The 19,715-nt window shown below is 36.5% G+C and overlaps 1 protein-coding gene across 3 annotated transcripts in view; it reads left to right on the forward strand.

Moving 5' to 3' along the window:
• The window catches only part of PLSCR4 (phospholipid scramblase 4), a 133,418-nt gene that overhangs the window by 88,874 nt on the left and 24,829 nt on the right, over nt 1-19,715 (forward strand). Inside the window, exon 1 of one of the 3 annotated variants that reach the window (XM_049628694.1) lies at nt 10,078-12,687. The exons of the other annotated variants lie outside the window; for them this stretch is intronic. The gene's annotated coding sequence lies outside the window, so the exon portion shown is untranslated. Of the gene's footprint in view, nt 1-10,077; nt 12,688-19,715 lie in introns of those variants that run through there. 3 annotated transcript variants of the gene reach the window in all.

Genomic DNA, 19,715 nt, shown 5'->3' on the forward strand with positions numbered 1-19,715 from the left:
TTGGAAGTGTTGAATCACTGTATTGTACGTCTGAAACTGATATAACACTGTATGTTAACTAACTGGAATTTATTGTATTTATTTTTTTAATGTTTATTTATTTTGTAAAGAGAGACAGAGTGTGAGTGGGGGAGGAGCAGAGAGAGAGGGAGACACAGAATCTGAAGCAGGCTCCAGGTTCCAAGCCATCAGCACAGAGCCCGATGCGGGGCTCGAACTCACGAACCGCGAGATTGTGACCTGAGCTGAAGTCTGATGCTTCCCGACTGAGCCACCCAGGCGCCCCATGGAATTTAAACAAAAACTTGAAAAAAATGGGCCAATTAAGTAAACTGTTGTTGGGCGCCTGGGTAGCTCAGTCGGTTAAGCATCTGACTTCAGCTCAGGTCATGATGTCATCGTTCATGACTTCGAGCCCCGCATTGGGCTGTCTGCTGACACCTCAGAGCCTGGAGCCTCCTTCAGATTCTGGGTCTCTCTCTCTCTCTCTCTCTCTCTCTCTCTCAAAAATAAATAAACTGTTGTCTAGCTATTGAAAAATATAAAGTTATATGAACTGTAGTCAACATCAAGACACTTTAACAAATGAAGAAACAAAATACAGAAAGGTATATAGAAGGCTCATTTGTATTAAAAGGCATATTATTAGTTTGTGTATACTTAGATAATCTATTGGAAGACAAACTCGTTGCCTTTTGAAATGGAAAATGGGGATCTAGGTACGAGGGATTTTTACTTTTTTGTGGTATAAATACATGTACCGCTTGGTGCTTGATTAATTCCAATTCCAGTGTTTGCAGATAATACCTATTTTCAAATATGTTTTTATAAATGTAAGGTTTCTTATCGAAATGATTTCATTGTAGGTCACATGCTATCCTGTTTTGTTAGTTTTTAATACTAGAAGACTAGCCAGAAAATGAGGCAATAAGGCATTCTCTGGTAATCTTTCAGGTATCGTAACTGGCATGGTAATGTTTTCTTAAATGCGTTGTATAAATAGTATGCTAATATTACTCTTCTGATATTTTTTGTACTCTAAGTAAAAAAACATTTTACCCTTGAAAGCCAAAATGGAGAGGCCTAATATTCTTTTAAATGATTTAAACTAATTTAATATGTTTAATTAAAGATATTTATGAACTGTGGCTATCACTTTGCTTCCATTCAATCTCATTCTTTTATTTTAAAATAAAGCCAAATAACCAGCCTCCAAGATTCTTATCTGCTAAAAAGAAGGAAATATCCCACCATAAACCCTTTGTTTAAGAGGAACCATGTGGCTGAAATAAGAAATATGTTTATATAAGTTCTCAAAACATAATATAAATAGATTAGATTTTGCCACCATTTGTATTTGTTCCCAGTGGAAATTAATCACATTTTCTCCGTAGGGCTGATTTAATTAAATAAATAGATGTTCTACAAATAGTCTTAATGAGAGATTCTGTGTACCTTTGGGACATTTCTACTGGGGACAAATACAAAAATTTCTACTGCATATTTTATTCCCATATAACAGACCTCGGTTTATCTTGTTAGTGCAAGCCTCTGTAATTGTTTTGCGAGTAGGATAGTTTTCTTAATTCTAGCTATGTGACAGCAGCTTATTAAGTTGCCAAGGTGTGGAACAGGAAATGACTGAAATCTTCATAATCATTGGACTTTAATCCATTCATATTGAACCCACTCATCTGTCCAGTTCCCTAGTAACCAAGAAACCCATAAAGCGAATCCACATAATTATACATACTTACAAGAGCCAAAATTTTGGCTGAAAGTCTACAAAGAGAATTGTAACTTGGAAGGGTGAGTAAAACATTTCATCTTTGGTGAACCTGACATCTCTATAGTTATAGATACGCTACAAGAGAGTATTATCTATTTCAGTTCTATTTCTTTTTATTTTCTTTTCAATTTGGATTATAAAATCTATTAGATTATATTCCTTCTATGAGAGTGAAATGTATCACTTAAAAATTTTACAGCAAGGGACGCCTGGGTCTGTCAGTTAAGCATCTGACTTTGGCTCAGGTCATGGGCTCGTGGTTCATGAGTTTGAGCCCCACACTGGGCTTCACATTGACACTGCAGAGCCTGCTGGGATCCTCCCTCCCTCTCTTTCTGCCCCCCCCCCCTTCACAAAATAAATAAACCAAAAAAAATTTTATAGCGTATTTTGGATTTCTTTTGAACTTCAGAAGAATTTTACTTGGGTGTACAAATGAGGTTTGAGGAAAAATTTAGATAGGTATGACATTAGTAAATTGAAGATTTAATTGAGTATTAAGATAATGATTCCCTTTGAAGATGAATTTTTACTGACGAAAGAGATGTCGTAGATCTGTAACTTTGGGTGGGTGGGTGTGTGGTGAGGGGTATATCAAAATCACTTGGGAAATGGTTTCAAACCTCATACACTGGAAGAAGTCCCCTAGATTGGTGGTTCTCAAGTATGATCCTGAATCAGCAGCATCAGCATCACCTGGTCTGATATGCTCTATGGCATATTTGGAATAGTTTCAGATTTCTTTTATACACCCACTCCCTCTTCCTTGAGAATTATTGTACTTGATTGCTGAGGTACAGAATTTTTGTGTGGGGAGGAACTTTGGAAATCAATTTGTTCAAACTTTCATACTTGTCTGTGTGTGTTCTGTGTGTGACTAAAGTTCTCTTTATGAAATTTTTGCATTTTTTTTTCATTTCATTGTGATGAAAACTGCCTAATTTTAAGTCACAAGAACAAACTGGACCATATTAGTTAAGAACATGTTTAGCCAATTTGACTTTCTTAAATAACCTTAACAGTATTGGTTTAAGAAGGCAGATAAATATCTACATTTACTTTGGAAATGTTAACATCTGGTGAGTTAATATTTTGAAAATTCTTGTAGGAAAGTTGCATATTCTATTAATAAATCTTTTAAAAATTTCTACATCAAGTGCTTTGATAGCATGTTAATACAAGTTTTTTAAAACCTATTTGATTTAATGTTGTAATCGAAGAATATTTACTTTAAAAATATCCTTAGTAACTAGATCCAGCTAAATAATCTACACAAAACACCTCTATTCCATCTGGTTGGAGAAAGTGTTAATTTTTATTTCAATTTTATTTTCTCAGTTGTATTTGTATTATAATTTTGGAGGCTTATATACTTATAAAAGTTTTGAAGTTTTCCCAAAGTAAAAAAGAATAAAGGACCTGCAAATTTGATTATGTCCCAGATTTTTGGTATCATTTTCTTCGTTGTTTATAATATGTACATACACATGTTTCTGTATTTGAATAATTAAATATTCACAGTAGAAAAGTATTTCATTGTTTTAATTTTTTTTTCTTTCCTTTCCCAAATGGTAAGTGTTAGGTCCTTATCCAAGGAAGGATAGTTAGATATATTTAAACAGGTGATAACTTTATTGAGGCATGATGAGGTGGATTTTGCTGGGTTCATGGTGCTATTTGCTTTGTGATATATGTGAAAAGTCCTTAACCTAAACTAGGTATGCACTGTTTTTGCAGAATATTTTATTGTGAGAATTGACCCCACACAGTTGGACTCTAATATATAATCATTGCAATAGCTAAATCTCAGAAAGCGATTGACCTTGATAAACTTGCCATGGTGCAATCACATTTTTAAGGGGAGAAGGAAATTGTCTATTAATGTTTTAAAGTGGTTCTCCAAATTTAAATGGACAGCATAAATCAATTAGTTTACAAGTAGAGAATAAAAAATAGTAGTATACTGGAGCTATACTAGGAAGTTACGTTAACTGTAGTTGGAATCCACATGAGGTCAGTCTTGGGGGAAGTTGCTCTATGAATAACTTTAAGTTTTTAAAATCCTTAAAAAATATACATACTTCTCAAGAGTTCACATTCATGAACTATTGTTTTCATTCAGTTCAAAATATTATTTCCCTTGAGACATCCTTTTTGACTCTGGATTATTTAGAAGTGAGTTGTTTTTATTTCTACGTGGTTAGAGATTTTCCTGTTACTCTTCAGTGATTTCCAGCTACATTACAGTATGATCAGAAAACACTTTGCTTGATTTTAATCCTTGGTAATTAAGAAAAAAATTCTTTGTACTTTTTAAAGGTTTGTTTTATGACCCAGAGAGAATGGTCTGTGTGGGTGAAGGTCCCATGTGTTGAAAAGAGTGGGCATTCTGATGTTGAGTGGAGTGCCCTACAAATGGCAGTGTAGGTTGAGGATGATGCTCTAGTTCTTTAGTATCATTATTGACTTTCTCCCCACTTGGTGCTGTAGATTACCTGAGCAGGAAGTGTTCAAGTCTGCCAACTACAGTTGGGACTTTGTTTCTCCTTTCAGTGCTGTCAGTTTTAGCTTCATGGATTTTGAAGTCCTCTTTTTAGGCACAGTCACATTTAGGATTGCTGTGTGTTGTTGGTATATTGACTTCTACTTGTGAGTGATGGTCCTCTATCTCTGATAATTTTTTTTTTGCTATGAAATCTAGTGGAATATTAATATCCAGCTTTCTTTTAATAACTTTGTTGAGATATAATTCACATAAAATTCACGCATCTGAAGTTTATTGATTTTTATTGTATTCACAGATTTTTGCAGCCATGAATTTATCCATTTATCAGTTGGTAGACATTTGAGATTTTTCTCTTCTTTGGCTATTTTTAATAATACTGCTATGAACATGTTTTTGTGAAAGTGTTTTTTATTTTTATTTTAGTATGTACCTAGGAATAAAATTGCTGGGTCATATGTTTACTGTATTAACTGTATTCATCTCTGTGTTTAATTTTTCAAGGAACTGCCAGACTTGTTTCTAGAGTGGCTGCACCATTTTACATTTCCACCAGCAGTGAATAAGGGTTTCCAGTATCTTCATATAATTGCTAACACTTGTTTATCGTCTCTTTTTGATTATAGCTATCTTAGTAGATGTGAAAAGTAATTGTAATTTTGATCTGCATGCCTCTGATGACTAATGATGTTGAAAATCTTTTTACATCCTTATTAGCATTCATATATCTTCCTTGGAGAAGTGTCCAAATCCTTTTGGCTGTTTTTCAGTTGGGGTATTTGTCTTTATTATTGAGTTATGAGAGTTCTTTCTGTATTCTGGATGAAAGTCCTTCACCACATATATGATATATAAATATTTTACCTCATTGTGTGGATTATTTTTTTATTTTCTTGATGGTATTCTTTGAACTACAAACTTTTACAATTTTGATAAAGTCCAATTTCTTTCTTTCTCTTTTGTGGTCGCTTATTCTGTTGGTGTCATATCTATGAAACCATTGCCTAACCCAAGGTGATGACAATTTACTCCCATTTTTGTCTTTTTAAAAAAAATTTTTTTTAACATTTATTTATTTTTGAGAGACACAAAGAGACAGAGCATGAGTGGGGGAGGAGCAGAGAGAGAGGGAGACACAGAATTTGAAGTAGGCTCAAGGCTCCCAGCGGTCAGCATAGAGCCCGACGCAGGACTTGAACCGTGAGATCATGACCTGAGCCAAAGTTGGATGCTTAACCGACTGAGCCACCCAGGTGCCCCCTAAAATTTCTTAGTTTTACCTTTTACATTTACGTTTATGGTCCATTTTGAATTAAGTATTTTGTATCAGATGTTGTAGGGGTCTATATTCATTCTTTTGGATATAGATGTACAGTTTTTACAACACTATTTGTTGAACAGACTATTCCTTCCTCATTGTATGGTCTTGGCACCCAGTTCTGTTTGTTCTGTCTTTGCCCATCATTGGCCAGTACCACACTACTTGGATTACTGTGGCCTTGTAGTAAGGGTTAAAATCAGGAAGTGTGAGGCCTCCATCTTAGTTCTTCGTTTTCAAGATTATTTTGGCTGTTACGGTTTTCTTTTGTTTCCATGTGAACTTTATGTTTAGCTTGTCAGTTCCTAAAAAAAGGCAACTTGAATTTTGAATGAGATTATGTTAAATCTATAGATCAATTTGGGGAGTATTGCCACCTTAACTGTATCATGTTGACTGATCCATGAGCTTGGGATATCTGCATTTTTATTTAAATCTTATTTGCGGGGCGCCTGGGTGGCTCAGTCGGTTAAGTATCCGACTTCGGCAAAGGTCATGATCTCGCAGTCCCTGAGTTCGAGCCCGCCTCGGGCTCTGTGCTGACAGCTCAGAGCCTGGGGCCCGCTTCGGATTCTGTGTCTCCCTCTCTCTCTGCCCCTCCCCCGTTCATGCTTTGTCTCTCTCTGTGTCAAAAATAAATAAACGTTAAAAAAAAATTTTTTTTTAATTAAAAAAAATCTTATTTGATTTATTTCAACATTATTTTTTAGCTTTCAGTGCACAAGTCGTGCACTTTTTTTGTCAGATTTATTCAATGTATTTTATTCGTTTTGATGCTATTTTAAATGGAATTGGTTTTTTTATATCGTTCATTGCCAGTGTATAGAACACTTTTTTGTTTGACTTTTGTGTATTGATTTTATGTTCTGCCACATTGTTGAACTTATTTATTAGTTCTAATAGTTTTTAGCAGATTTCCTAGGAGCATCTTAATGCAAGATTTGTCACATTTCTTCATTCCCAGTCTGGATGGATACCTTTCATTATTATATTTTTTCTAGCCTAATTGCCCTGTATACAAGTTGTAGTACAATCGAATAAAAGTGGTGAAAGTGGATGTTCTAGTCTTGTTCTTTGGTCTTGGGAAAGCATTCAGTCTTTCTCCATTGAGCGTAATGTTAGCAGTGGGGCACTGTATAGATGCTTTTTATCAGATTAAAGAAGTTTCATCTCATTTCTAGGTTGTTGACTGGACTTTTTTTTAAATCAGGTAAGGTTTTGAATTCTGTCAGATATATTTCTTCATATATTGAGCTGACTGTGGTGCTTTTGACTTTTCTTATTAAATCATTCCTCGATTTTTGTGTGTTAGACCAGTATCTTTTTTAAATATAATTTATTGTCAAATCGGCTTCCATACAACACCCAGTGCTCATCCCAACAAGTGCCCTCCTCAATGCCCACCATCCACTTTCCCCTCTTCCCCACCCCTCATCAACTTTTAGTTTGTTCTCAGTATCCAAGAGTCTCTTGTGGCTTGCCTCCCTCCCTCTCTCTAACTTTTTCCCCCCTTCCCTTCCCTAATGGTCTTCTGTTTCTCAGGATCCACCTCTGAGTGAAAACATATGGTATCTGTCTTTCTCTGCCTGACTTATTTCACTTCTAATACCTTCCAGCTCCATCCATGTTGCTGCAAATGGCCAGATTCATTCTTTCTCATTGCCAAGTAGTATTCTATTGTATATATAAACCACATCTTCTTTATCCATTTGTTAGTTGATAGACATTTAGGCTCTTTCCATAATTTGGCTCTTGTTGAAAGTGCTGCTATAAACACTGGGGTACATGTGCCCCTATGCATCAGCGCTCCTGTATTCCTTAGGTAAATTCCTAGCAGTGCTATTGCTGGATCATAGGGTAGTTCTATTTTTATTTTTTTTGAGAAACCTGCATACTGTTTTCCTGAGCGGCTGTACCAGTTTGCATTCCCACCAACAGGGCAAGAGGGCTCCCGCTTTTCTACATCCTCACCAGCATCTATATTTTCCTGATATGGTCATTTTAGCCACTCTGACCGGTGTGAGGTGGTATCTCAGTGTGGCTTTGATTTGTATTTCTCTGATGATGAGTGACGTTGAGCATGGTTTCATGTGTCTTTTTGCCATCTGGATTAGACCAGTATCTTATCACTGGTATATATCCTACTTGGTCATGGTGTATAAACCTTTTTATGTGTTGCTGGATTCGGTTTCTTAGTGTTGAGGGTTTTTGTGTCTATATTCATAAGGGGTATTAGTGTAGCTTTCTTTTCTGTGATGTCTTTTGTTTTTATATCATGGTCACAGTGACTCTTAGAATTAGGTGGGGTATGTTCACTTTTATTTTTTAGAAGAGTTTATGAAGGATTAGTATTTATTATTAAGCATTTGGCAGAATTCACCAAAGAAGTCATCTGTGCCTGGGCTCTCTGTGGGAAGTTTTTGATTACTAATTCAATTTTTTGTTATGATTCTATTCAGATTTTCTTTTTCTTCTTCAGTTAGTTTTGGTAGAGTATATCTTTCTAGTAATTTGGCCATTTTATCTAGTGTATCTAATTTGTTGATATATAGTAGCTCATATTCATAATTTTTTTTGTTTTTCATTGTAAGGGCAATACTAGTATGTCTCCTTTTGTTCATGCTTTTAGTAATTTGAGTCTTCTCTCTTTATTCATTAGTTCAGCTGAAAGCTTGTCACTTTTGTTGATCTTCTCAAAGCAAAAACTTTTGGTTTTGTTAATTCTTTTTCTGTTTTGTATTTTATTTCTTTCTACTTTAATCTTTACTGTTTCTTTCCTTCTGCTTGCTTTGGTTTTAATCTGCTCTTAAGGTGGAAGCTTGGGTTATTGATTTGAGAGCCATCTTTTTAAAAACATGTGCATTGATTAGTATAAATTTGCTTCTAAGCATGGTGCTAGCTGCATTTCATGTTTTTTGGCATTTTGTCTTTTTATTTTCATTCATTTCAAAGCATTTTCTAATTTTCCTTGTGAATTTCTTGCTAATTTGTTGCTTATGTAGAAGCGTATTGTTTAATTTCCACATATTATAAATTTCCAAAATTCTGTTCTGTTTTTGATTTCTAAATTTAATTCTGTTATTTTCAGAGCACTTTTTCTTTATATGATTTCAATCTTTTAAGGCTTATTGAGGTTTGTTTCATGGACTGATGAGTGATCTATCTTGGAGTATGTTCCATATATACATTGAGAAAAATCTAGTCTGTTATAGTTGGGTGCAGTGTTGTGTAAATGAGTAGTAGGTTTAGTTGGTTCATAAAAGTGTTCCAGTCCTTTATTTTCTCATTGATCTTCTGCCTGGTTGGTCTATTTATTATTGAAAATAGAGTATTGCAGTCTCAAACTGTTGCTGTTGAATTGCCTGTTTCTTCTCTCAATTCTGTCTAGTTTTGCTTGTATGTATTTTGTGACTTTCTTGTTATGTGTATGATTGTTCTATTTTCCTGGTGGATTGACCCTTTTATTATTATAAGATATCCTTCCTTATCTCCTAAAATAGTTTTTGTCTTAAAGTATATAGCCACTGCCCTTTTTGGTTAGCACTTGCTTGCATGGTATGTACTTTTGATTTTTTTTTTTACTTTCAACCTATTTGTTTTTAAATCTAAATGATGTCTCTTGCATGCAGTGTGTAGTTGGATCATGTTTTTTTTTTTTCTTTGATACCCATTTTGCTAATCTCTGCCTTTGATTGGATTGTTCAATACATGCCCATTAAGGTAGGATTTATGTCCAATATTTTCTTTAAATTTTTTACTTTGAGTAAACACACAATGTTACATTAGTTTCAGGTGTACGACATAGTGATTCAGCATCTCTATACGTTTTGCTATGCTCACCACAAGCGTACTTACCATTTATCACCATATACTGCTATTACCGTATCATTGACTGTATATTTCCTATGCTGTGCCTTTTATTTCTGTGACTTACGTATTCCATAACTGAAAACCTCTATCTTCCACTCCCCTTCACCCATTTTGCCCATCTTCTGCCCCCCCCCCTTCCCTCTGGCAGCTACCAGTTCTCTGTACTTATGGGTCTGTTTCTGCCTTTTGTTAGTTCATTTGTTTTTTTTAGATTCCACATATGAGTGAAATCATATGGTATTTGTCCTTCAGTCTCACTCATTTCACTTAGCATAATGTCTTCTAGGTCTGTCCATGTTGCAAATAGCAAGATCTCATCTTTTTTTATGGCTGCATAATATTCCAACACGCACGTGCACACATACGGTTTATATGTATATCACGTCTTTATCCATTCATCTGTTGATGACACTCAGCTGCTACTTGTTTTTGATTTATGTTCCATCTTTCTTGTACATGTTTGCTTGGTATATCTCTTCTATCTTCTTTCCTTTAGTCTACTTTATCATTACATGTGAAGTGAATTCTTTCAGAAAGCGTGTAATTGGATCATTATAAGAACACATCCATTTATTTTGATAATCTATGTCTCTTCATTGATAGGCTTAGTACATTATATTTAATGTAACTATTGACATATTTATAATTTATACCTGCTTGTTTTCTTTTTCATTCCTCTATGTCTCATTTCCTGTCTTTTTCAGCATTATTTCCATCTTTTTGTAGTATTTAATCTGTTACTGCGTTCTGGACTATATCTTGTGACTAGTGTTTTTAGTGGTGGCTCTCAACCCACATGAGTTCAGACTTTCCTGGTTCTATGTACACATGTACTCTATCCTGGATACTGTGTTTTGAATATTATGTTTAAAAAAGTTCTGAGTCTGATTTAGATGCTGTGGAGGAAATCGATTTTCTTCTTGTTCTGGCAGGCTGTTGACCCGTTTGGGTTCAGGCCACAGGTTCTACCAACCTTCTGTGCATTGCGATGTGAGTGTCGGTTTTGATATTCAGAGTCTTGGCCCTGCCATTTAGATTTCTTCTGCAGTGCAGTGGCCAGCCTGAGACCTGGGCTGTGGTCTCCCTTCAGTTCTCAAAGTTTTTGTTAGAATCAGATCCATGTGTGCATCACTCAGGGATGAATGCAGAAGTTTATAAATAACTTTACTGGGACACTTTCTGAAGCTTCTCCTCTACCATCTCCTTACCAGTTTTCTCAGCCTCCTTTTCAGTTATTGAACCAGAAAAATGAGATTTTATTTACCTTTCTCTGCTGTGTACTTCCCACAAATTAACTTGCGTACAAGGCCAAGTTAAAGGGTACAGAGAGAAAAGAAACCAAGGGAGAAGTTTCACCGCATCCTCTTGGGACCCCAGGTCCTTATATCCAGGGGAAGATTTCCCTCTCTTAGTATTCCAGGCACCTGTGAGCCTCCTTGGATGCAATCACACCTTTCTCCACAGTAGGATTGTCAGGATCTGGGGCATGAGCAAGTGGAGAAAAAGAAAAAGTATTGGTAAACTATCCAACTCTTTCTGAGCTTTAGGAGTTCCCCTTCCTGCTGCTCAAGCCAGGAGCAGAGGGCTTGTCCTGGAGCTGTCTCTGCGCCTGGTGCCTCCTGCCGTGCTTTGGGCTGCCTTGAAATACATCAGGTTAGGGATACCAGAGACAGATCAGGAGCCTGATTCCAGTTTATGGTACTTCTAATTCTGGCCTTCTTCTCCCATTTGGTTTCCAGAGTCTTCAAATAGCTGCCAAATCATTCTGTCTAGGTTAGTTAATTGTATTCAGTGGGAGAGAGAGGGTGATGTAGGTTTACTAGATCTTACCCAGAACTGGAACATGTAACCTATCATTTTTTTTTCAAAACATATTTTAAATATATTCAAAATACATTTCAAATATTTTTCAAAATATATTTCAACAACCTTACAAAATGGAAGTCGACAGGGATCTCAGTAGAAGGGCCTAATTTTCATATTATAGGGGATAGTAGGAGAGCTGGATAATTTGAAAGCAATGTGACGGAGGTGGCATAGGAGAGAGGGGGCAACAAGGAGACAGAAGGCAATTTTCAGTGGTGTTTAGAATAGTAGTCTGGCCTCTGATGAGGGTGTTTTAAACCATAGTTTCCCCAGTTTGTAAAACTGACCTTGAACAGGTTAAACTCTGAGCTTCTCTTTCCTTATCTGTGTAATGAAAACCATAATACCCACCTCACTCAAAATATACAAAGTTCCTGGCACCTCCTAGATAATTAGTAACTGATATCTAAAATTGAAACCCGGTGAAACTGAGTGTTTTAAACATATTATGCCAGTTTATTAGGGGTCTTAATCAGTACATAACCTCACAATTCTCTATAGCTAACTGCTAATTTAAAGAGTACTTTAAATTTTCTCTAAAAAGTGTTAAAATTTTTTACTTGAAAAGAATCATGTTTTCTGTTTGGCCTCATTCCAGTTAGTTTTAAATAGGAATGTAATGATGATTTCTGTTTGAGAATTTAAAAACATGACTGGTTTGCTTACTCTTTTCAGCACTGTGGCTTAGTATTCTGGTGTATTTCAATATGTAACATATAAATAGTATATAAATATAGGTAAGTGTGCAATATATAAAATATAGGTAAGTAGTATGTTGTGTATAAATAGATTAACATTTTCAGTAGCTTCTACATAGCAGGGTTGTAGAAGTCATATGTGGTCAAGAGAATTTCATTTTATAATTTATACTGTGAGCAGAACAATGTAATAATGTAGACTAGTGCAAAAGTGACAAAAATGAGCAAATTAGGGAAAATATCTCCATGTGAGTCAACTAACATTCAAAAAAGCCTTCACATAAAGAAATTTAGTTTGGGGCACCTGGGTGGCTCAGTCAGTTAAGCGTCTGACTTTGGCTCAGGTCATGATCTCACAGCTCAAATTTGAGCCCCACATCGGGCTCTGTGCTGACAGTTCAGAGCCTGCCTTGGATTCTGTGTTTCCCTCTCTCTGTCCCTCCCCTGCTTGTGCTTGCTTTCTCTCTCTCTTTCTCTCTCTCTCTCTCTCTCTCAAGTAAATATTTAAAAAGAATTTTTAAAAAAAGGAAATTTAATTCTAAATTTATTTAGAATATACAACACCTTTTTTTTTTTTTTTAATGCAGGGAAACTGATGCCTGTAAAATGCATAAATCCTGTGCTCTGTCATGATCCAGAATGTGTAAGGAGTTATATAAGTAAAAATCTCTTCCTTTAGGAGACTTACGTTCTAGTAGGGCTTCCACCAAAATTTAATCCCCTTTAAAGCCCCTACTTTTTCAAAACTGTTTCTGCTTGTAGCTGCTGCTAATTTTCTTTCCCCCATTCCCTTTAAGATTCCTTACCAGGAGGCCACTCTTCTCTCCTCTACACTCTCTCCACCACATGATACCACCTCCAAGACAGAAAAGTGTTTTCATTTTGGTCCAGCAGATCTGTTGGGCAATAGCAGAGTAGGTGAGACCCTAGTACTCCCTTTTATAAACATGATCTCCTCTTGGACCATTTTCCCAGGGAGGAAGGTTGAGGAGGCCCTTGAAAAGCACTTTCTTCCTGAGCTCTGTTTATATCATGAGAAATCTTACTGTAGAATTTTTTTGTGAAATGAATTCTTCAGGGGCGATTGGGTGACTCGGTTGGTTGAGCATCTGACTCTTGATTTCAGCTCAGGTCATGATCCCGGGATTGTGGGATCAAGCCCCATGTCAGGCTCCATGCTCATCATGGAGCCTGCTTAAGATGGATTCCCTCCCTCTCTCTCTCTCTTCCTCCCTCCCTCCCCCTGTGCCCCTCTCCCCAGCTTGTGCTCTCTCTCTACAATTAAAAAAAAAGTATTTAAAAAGTAGTATTTAAAGGAATGAATTCTTCACATACTCATTGCATTCAGTAAAATAAGTAAACTGAGTTTAACATTTACAGCTAACATTATCCATGGTAATATCACATATGAATTAGTGTATTTGTAATCCACAAAACTTGTCCTGAGCCAAAATAGATGGATTAATATAAATGTATCCCCATTACCGTAGGAATGATTCAAAGACCAGACCTACTTGGTTATGAAATGAATTTCATATTCAAAAAGAAGCATACTTGAACTAGTTGTGTCTGCCTTTTGATTCTACCAAGGTTATCACCAGAACAAGGAAAAGTGGCTTGTTAAATTGTATTTTTTTTTATTATTTTTCCACTCCACCCTACCTCAGAGGTAAATACGGAAGAGTTCTGGTGTGGCTGTGGTAGATAAGAGGAAGGCACAGGTGGATAGCAACACATTGTAGTCTGGCAGTGAGGGGACTGGATTGTTGGTCACATGCTGGCAGTACTTCAGTGGCTGTACATCCTTGGGGAAAAGTCTTTAAATAACTTCTCTGGGCCTCTGTTTCCACCTCTGTCATAGTATCCAAAGCTTTTTATGAAATTACTATCTGTGTACTGCCTACTGAATACAATTTAAAGATAAAAAAGGATCATTATTAATAGATCAGATTCTGATTTGAAACATTGGCTGTAAAAATGATGATCAGTTCTGAAAGACCTCAGTGTAAGACAGGGAGCCATCATAATCCTCGAGGAGAAAGCAGGCAAAAACGTCTTTGATCTTGCCCGCAGCAACTTCTTACTCAACACGTCTGTGGAGGCAAGGGAAACAAAAGCAAAAATGAACTACTGGGACCTCATCAAAATAAAAAGCTTCTGCACAGCGAAGGAAACAATCAGCAAAACTAAAAGGCAGCCGACAGAATGGGAGAAGATATTTGCAAACGATTTATCAGATAAAGGGTTAGTATCCAAAACCTACAAAGAACCGGTCAAACTCAACACCTAAAAACCAAATAATCCAGTGAAGAAATGGGGAAAAGACAGGAATAGACACTTCTCCAAAGAAGACATCCAGATGGCCCACTGACACATGAAAAAATGCTCAACTTAACTCATCATCAGGGAAATACAAATCAAAACCACAATGAGATACCACCTTAACACCTGTCAGAATGGCTAACATTAACAACTCAGGCAACAACAGACATTGGTGAGGATGTGGAGAAAGAGGGTCTCTTTTGCATTGTTGGTGGGAATGCATGCTGGTGCAGCCACTCTGGAAAATAGTATGGAGGTTCCTCAAAAAGTTAAAACTAGAACTACCCTACAACCCAGCAATTGCACTACTAGGTATTTCTCCAAGGGACGCAGATATGCTGTTTCAAAGGGACATATGCCCCCCAATGTTTATAACAGCGCTGTCAACAATAGCCAAAGTATGGTAAGAGCCCAAATGTCCATCGATGGATGAATGGATAGAGAAGAGGTGGTGTGTATATATATGTATATATATATATATATACATATATATACACAACAGAGCATTACTCGGCAATCAAAAAGAATGAAATCTTGCCATTTGCAACAACGTAGATGGAACTGGAGGGTATTATGCTAAGCGAAATTAGAGGAAGACAAAAATCACATGACTTCACTCATATGAGGACTTTAAGAGACAAAACAGATGAAAATAAGGGAAGAGAAGCAAAAAAAACATGATCAGTTCTTGGGCAGCCCAACCTTTTTCATCTCTTAATGTAAGATAAAAAAATGTAAAAAAAAAAAAAGAGGCACTGGGCAAAAGAACAGATAACAAGTCTAGTGCATTTACTGCAGAAAACCTAGTTAAACCCTAAATGTATAAGATTTAAGGAGGCTCAGAGGCCATATTTTTGGGTATTCCTGTCAAATCTGATTGGAAGTAATTTCTTCTTTAGCGGTGATTTCACAGAGGGTACCTTTAACAGGTGTTAATTTGGATTTTCTCTCTTTCAGAAAGGTAATTGCATTAGTTATATTAATATTCAATCCAGAATCCATTGGCAAGCTAAATAGAAACAATGCATCTGTTGCTTTTAAACCTCCAATTTTGGGAGCTCTTTCTGTAGGCGTGCATTAAATGTCCGTTTGTCTTTGTCTTGCTTCTTCAAAGAAGTGAATACAAACTTTATATGTTTAATTAGCAATAGGTATTTAAAGGGTCACTTAAAAAGGAAGAATGAACAGTCCTTTTGAATGTGTAAATAAAAGTTCCTTCCATACAGTACTTGAGTACCTGCTATTTTGTAATATTTTTGCATTAGTGATTATTTAAAATCTATAAGACACCATACCAGTTAAAATTTCTCTTTCAAAGGGTGCCTGTGTGGCTCAGTGGGTTAAGTATTGACTCTTGAGTTTGTCTCAGGTCATGATCTCAAGGTTGTGAGATCGAGCCACGTGTCAGGCTCCACCTGAGGGCAGAGCTGGCTTAAGATTCTCTTTCTCCCTCCCTCCCTCCCTCTCTCTCTCTCTCTCTCTCTCTCTCTCTCTCTCTGTCTCTCAAGAAATTCAGGAAACAAATTATTTTTAAAATTTATTGAATTAAGAATTATGTTTAATGGCATGGTAATACAAAATAAATTTTTCACTTACCAAATTGGTAAAATTTAAAGGAAAATGATATTTATTAACACTGAGATGGTCACTCACATGATTTGGGTTTAAACTGAAGGAGCCTTGCTAAAAAGAAGATAACTTGGCAAAATGTTTCCTAAGTTGTAAAAACATTGACCTGTAGAATACACATCCTTCTTAAATTATTTAATTACAAGGGAATTATAAGGGAATAGTCAGAAGTTTGTGCCAATATTTATGCAAATGGAAATCATGTAACATTAGTCATAATACCAGAAAAGTGTGAACAATAAAAATTGAATAGTTTGAATAAGTTAAGGTAGTTTATTGGTACCTTCTACTTAAACACATATTTGTTCACAGTATTTCTAATAATATTTATTATAAAACCCCTCCCATGCATACACACAGAAACAAAGACATACATGCATGCATACACACACAAGACGTTCCCCACATTTTAAGAATAGTTATTTTTGGAAGGTTGCCTTAAGAGTTCTGTTCATTTCTTTATACTTACTGATGTTTTACAAATGATGATGTTTTATTTTTGTAATCAGAAATATATATATATGTATATATGTATATATATACATATATATATATGTGCTTCTATTTGTAATAGTTTAGCAACTTTTCAAAAACTCTTTTAAGTATAGGTCCGTTCTGAAACTAACCACCCAGAGTTAACACAGACTGCATGAATATAAAGGTACAATACCCAATAAAACTGCCACCCCATAAGATACCCGTTAGTTCAGAGATCCCCAGGTCACCCACACTTCTGAACAACTGGCTACAAATTTAGGGGTTCTCAGCACCTCAGGTTTGATCATTCACTATAATGACTCACAGAATTCTAAGTGTTACATTTACAATGTGGGTTTTATTATGAAGCGTAAAAATCAAGACCAGTCAAATGAAGAGACACATAGGGTGAGGTCTTTTAGGGTTTCAAATTGAAATTTTCATGCCTCTTTCTTGTGGAGTCAGAATGCGTCCCCTCCCAACATACAGTTGTGTTTACCAACCAGAAGCTTGCTCAAGCCTCGATGGCTAGAGTTTTTATTGGGGTTTCATTACATAGCCATGGTTACTTGAATCATTGGCAAGTGATTGAACTAAATCTAGAGCCCCGTCCATCTCCCCAGAGGTCATGAGATCAATAAAATACCACCCTCTTAATCACATGGTGATCTTTCTGGTATGATCAGTCCCCATTCAGTGACATCTCCTTAGCATAATCCTAAGTGTGATCCAAGGGCCTACCATGATTAATAAAGATATTTCCTAGGGTGCCTGGATGGCTCAGCCTGTTAGGCGTCAGACTTTGGCTCAGGTCATGATCGCAGTTCCGTGAGTTTGAGCCCCGCATCGGGCTCTGTGCTGACAGTTAAGACCCCGGATCCTGCTTCGGATTCTGTGTCTCCCTTTCTCTGCCCCTCCCCTGCTGGCACTCTGTCTCTCTATTGCAAAAGTAAATAAACATTAAAAAAAAAAAAAAAAAAGACACTCCTATCACGCAGGAGATCCCAAGGGTTTGGAAGTTTCTCCCAGATCCTGGGTCAAAAGCCAGAGAAAATCTTTCATATATATCACTAAGTTATATGTAACAACCGAAAGTGAGTAGTCATCACTTCCTGTGGAAATGGAAAAAAAATGGTTAATACATGAGAGATTAATCAAAGCCTAATAGATATTTCTTTTTAAAGCAAACCATATATACATTCCTAGGATTATTAGCATGTTATTTTATATCTACCCAACATGGATTATTGTGAAATAAGAGGTTTACAAAGTATGAATGTTTGAAAAAAACCCCAAAAACCAACATTTACATTTCTTAAGTTTTATCAAGACTTTCAAATAAATCAAATGTAATATTACTTCTAACCATGTACACATATATTATCTCAAATATATGCCATGAAGTATTACACTAATATAGACATAAAATACTCAGTTTTTCATAATGCAGGATAATTAAAAAAAATAACTTCAATACTTATATCTTGGAACTGTAATGAATATTGTAATTTTTAGAAGATGTCTTTAACATAACTTTGTCTTCTATTTTTAAAGTCAATTACTGGACAAATCCATTTATCTGAATAATATAATTAATGTCACTACCTTACTAAAAGGTAAAAGCAAATCCTGTGGAACATGTAAGATGTACTCTAACTCATTTGTCTTTCATTTAGCTACAAATAGAAAAAGCCCTCTAGCAATGCCTCCATTTTCTCCTAGTCCTTTCCAATTTGAAACTCATTACAGTGCTCGTAAAATCATGTCTGCTAGAACCATACTCACTGGTGGCAGAAGATGGGGAGTTATTGGTGTCAGTTTGAAACCCAGTATAAAGTCTTCACCAGGGATGCTTAGTAATGCATATTAAGTGGCTGAATGGCAGACAGCTCTTTTTTTATACTACATTTGAATGCTGAAACTTATTCTTGGTCTCTTCACCAGCTGGTTTATTTTACCTAGTGAAATTATAGTAATAATGCATGTTTGTTGAGGATTTGCTATGTACCAGGCACTGTTTTAAGTGCTGAGTGTACCATTTCATTCTTGGAGGTGGATCCAACTGCCATGCTGCCCATGACACAACAGATAACCCAACAGCAGAGTAGTCATTCAAAGTCACGTAGCCGTTAGGGATACCTGGGATCTGTCTCTATCTGAACCACTGTTCATACTATGTGAAGTGTGCTGGTGTGCACCAGTCTCTCCTTCAAGTATTCCTACCTTGAATACAGAGGATGTCATCTAGAAGTTCCATGTTAAACCCAAATGGACAATTGTGGTAGATGGACTACGACTTTGCAGGAACCAGCTGTTTTTCCTGCCCTTCCAGGAAGAAACAGGAATTGTACAGACAGTGACCTCCTGCTTTGCGTTTCTCTCCTCTCACGGTTGAAGGCACTGGAAACGGGCAGAGCCCGAGGTCTTAGTCTGCATTAGCAAATTTCCAAGACTTCTGCCTAGAAAATTGCAAGATTATCACATGTCCAGAGGCTCCCTTGCCGAGATGCCAGGACAGATTCCAGTAAACATTCAACTGTAAAAAGCTGACCATTATTCTCATTATTCTCAGTTTTATGATTGAAGTTTCAAATAACCATGTTATGGCTCCGGAGCTTGTGGTTTCATTGAGCTTTCCTAGTATGTCACTGTTCACAAAGGTGGAACTGACGAGCAAGATACAGCACAGCTGCAGTGTTCTACACAGCAAGAGGAACCCATGTAAATGCTCTCTTGCTGTAGGATTCCATTTACGCTATCAGGTTTGCTGCCTTGCAAAACAGCAAACCACCTCGTCCTATCCAGCCCACGTCTCCTTTCCCTCTTTATTACGTGCCAGTTGGCTTAGATTCCCCCGTATGCAGCCTAAGCCCTGAAAATGCAAAAGACCTTTGGAATTCATAACTCTTGGGGCCACGTCATGCTGACTTGTTATGGAGACACAGTTCAGTTTTTTAATCTGAATTCCATCTGATGTAAAGCCAAAACTCAGCCTCCTGTCAACCTATGGCACTTTTTGTCCTTGCTCGGTGATTGGGAAATCTGAAAACAATCCATTGAATGTTAAGGGAGGATTAAGTTACAACATTCATGCTCGTACCAACTGGAAATTATCCTGCCTTATGTAACATTCTGGATAAAGCCATATAGTAAAATTTTATAACAGCGGGAAGAGAATTTGGGGTGAAAAAGGAAAAGAAATGAGCATCTCAAAGGAGAGGAGAGGTAAACCTGCAGCTTATG

Source organism: Panthera uncia, chromosome C2 (assembly GCF_023721935.1).
Source record: "Panthera uncia isolate 11264 chromosome C2, Puncia_PCG_1.0, whole genome shotgun sequence".
Classification (NCBI taxonomy): Eukaryota; Metazoa; Chordata; class Mammalia; order Carnivora; family Felidae; genus Panthera; species Panthera uncia.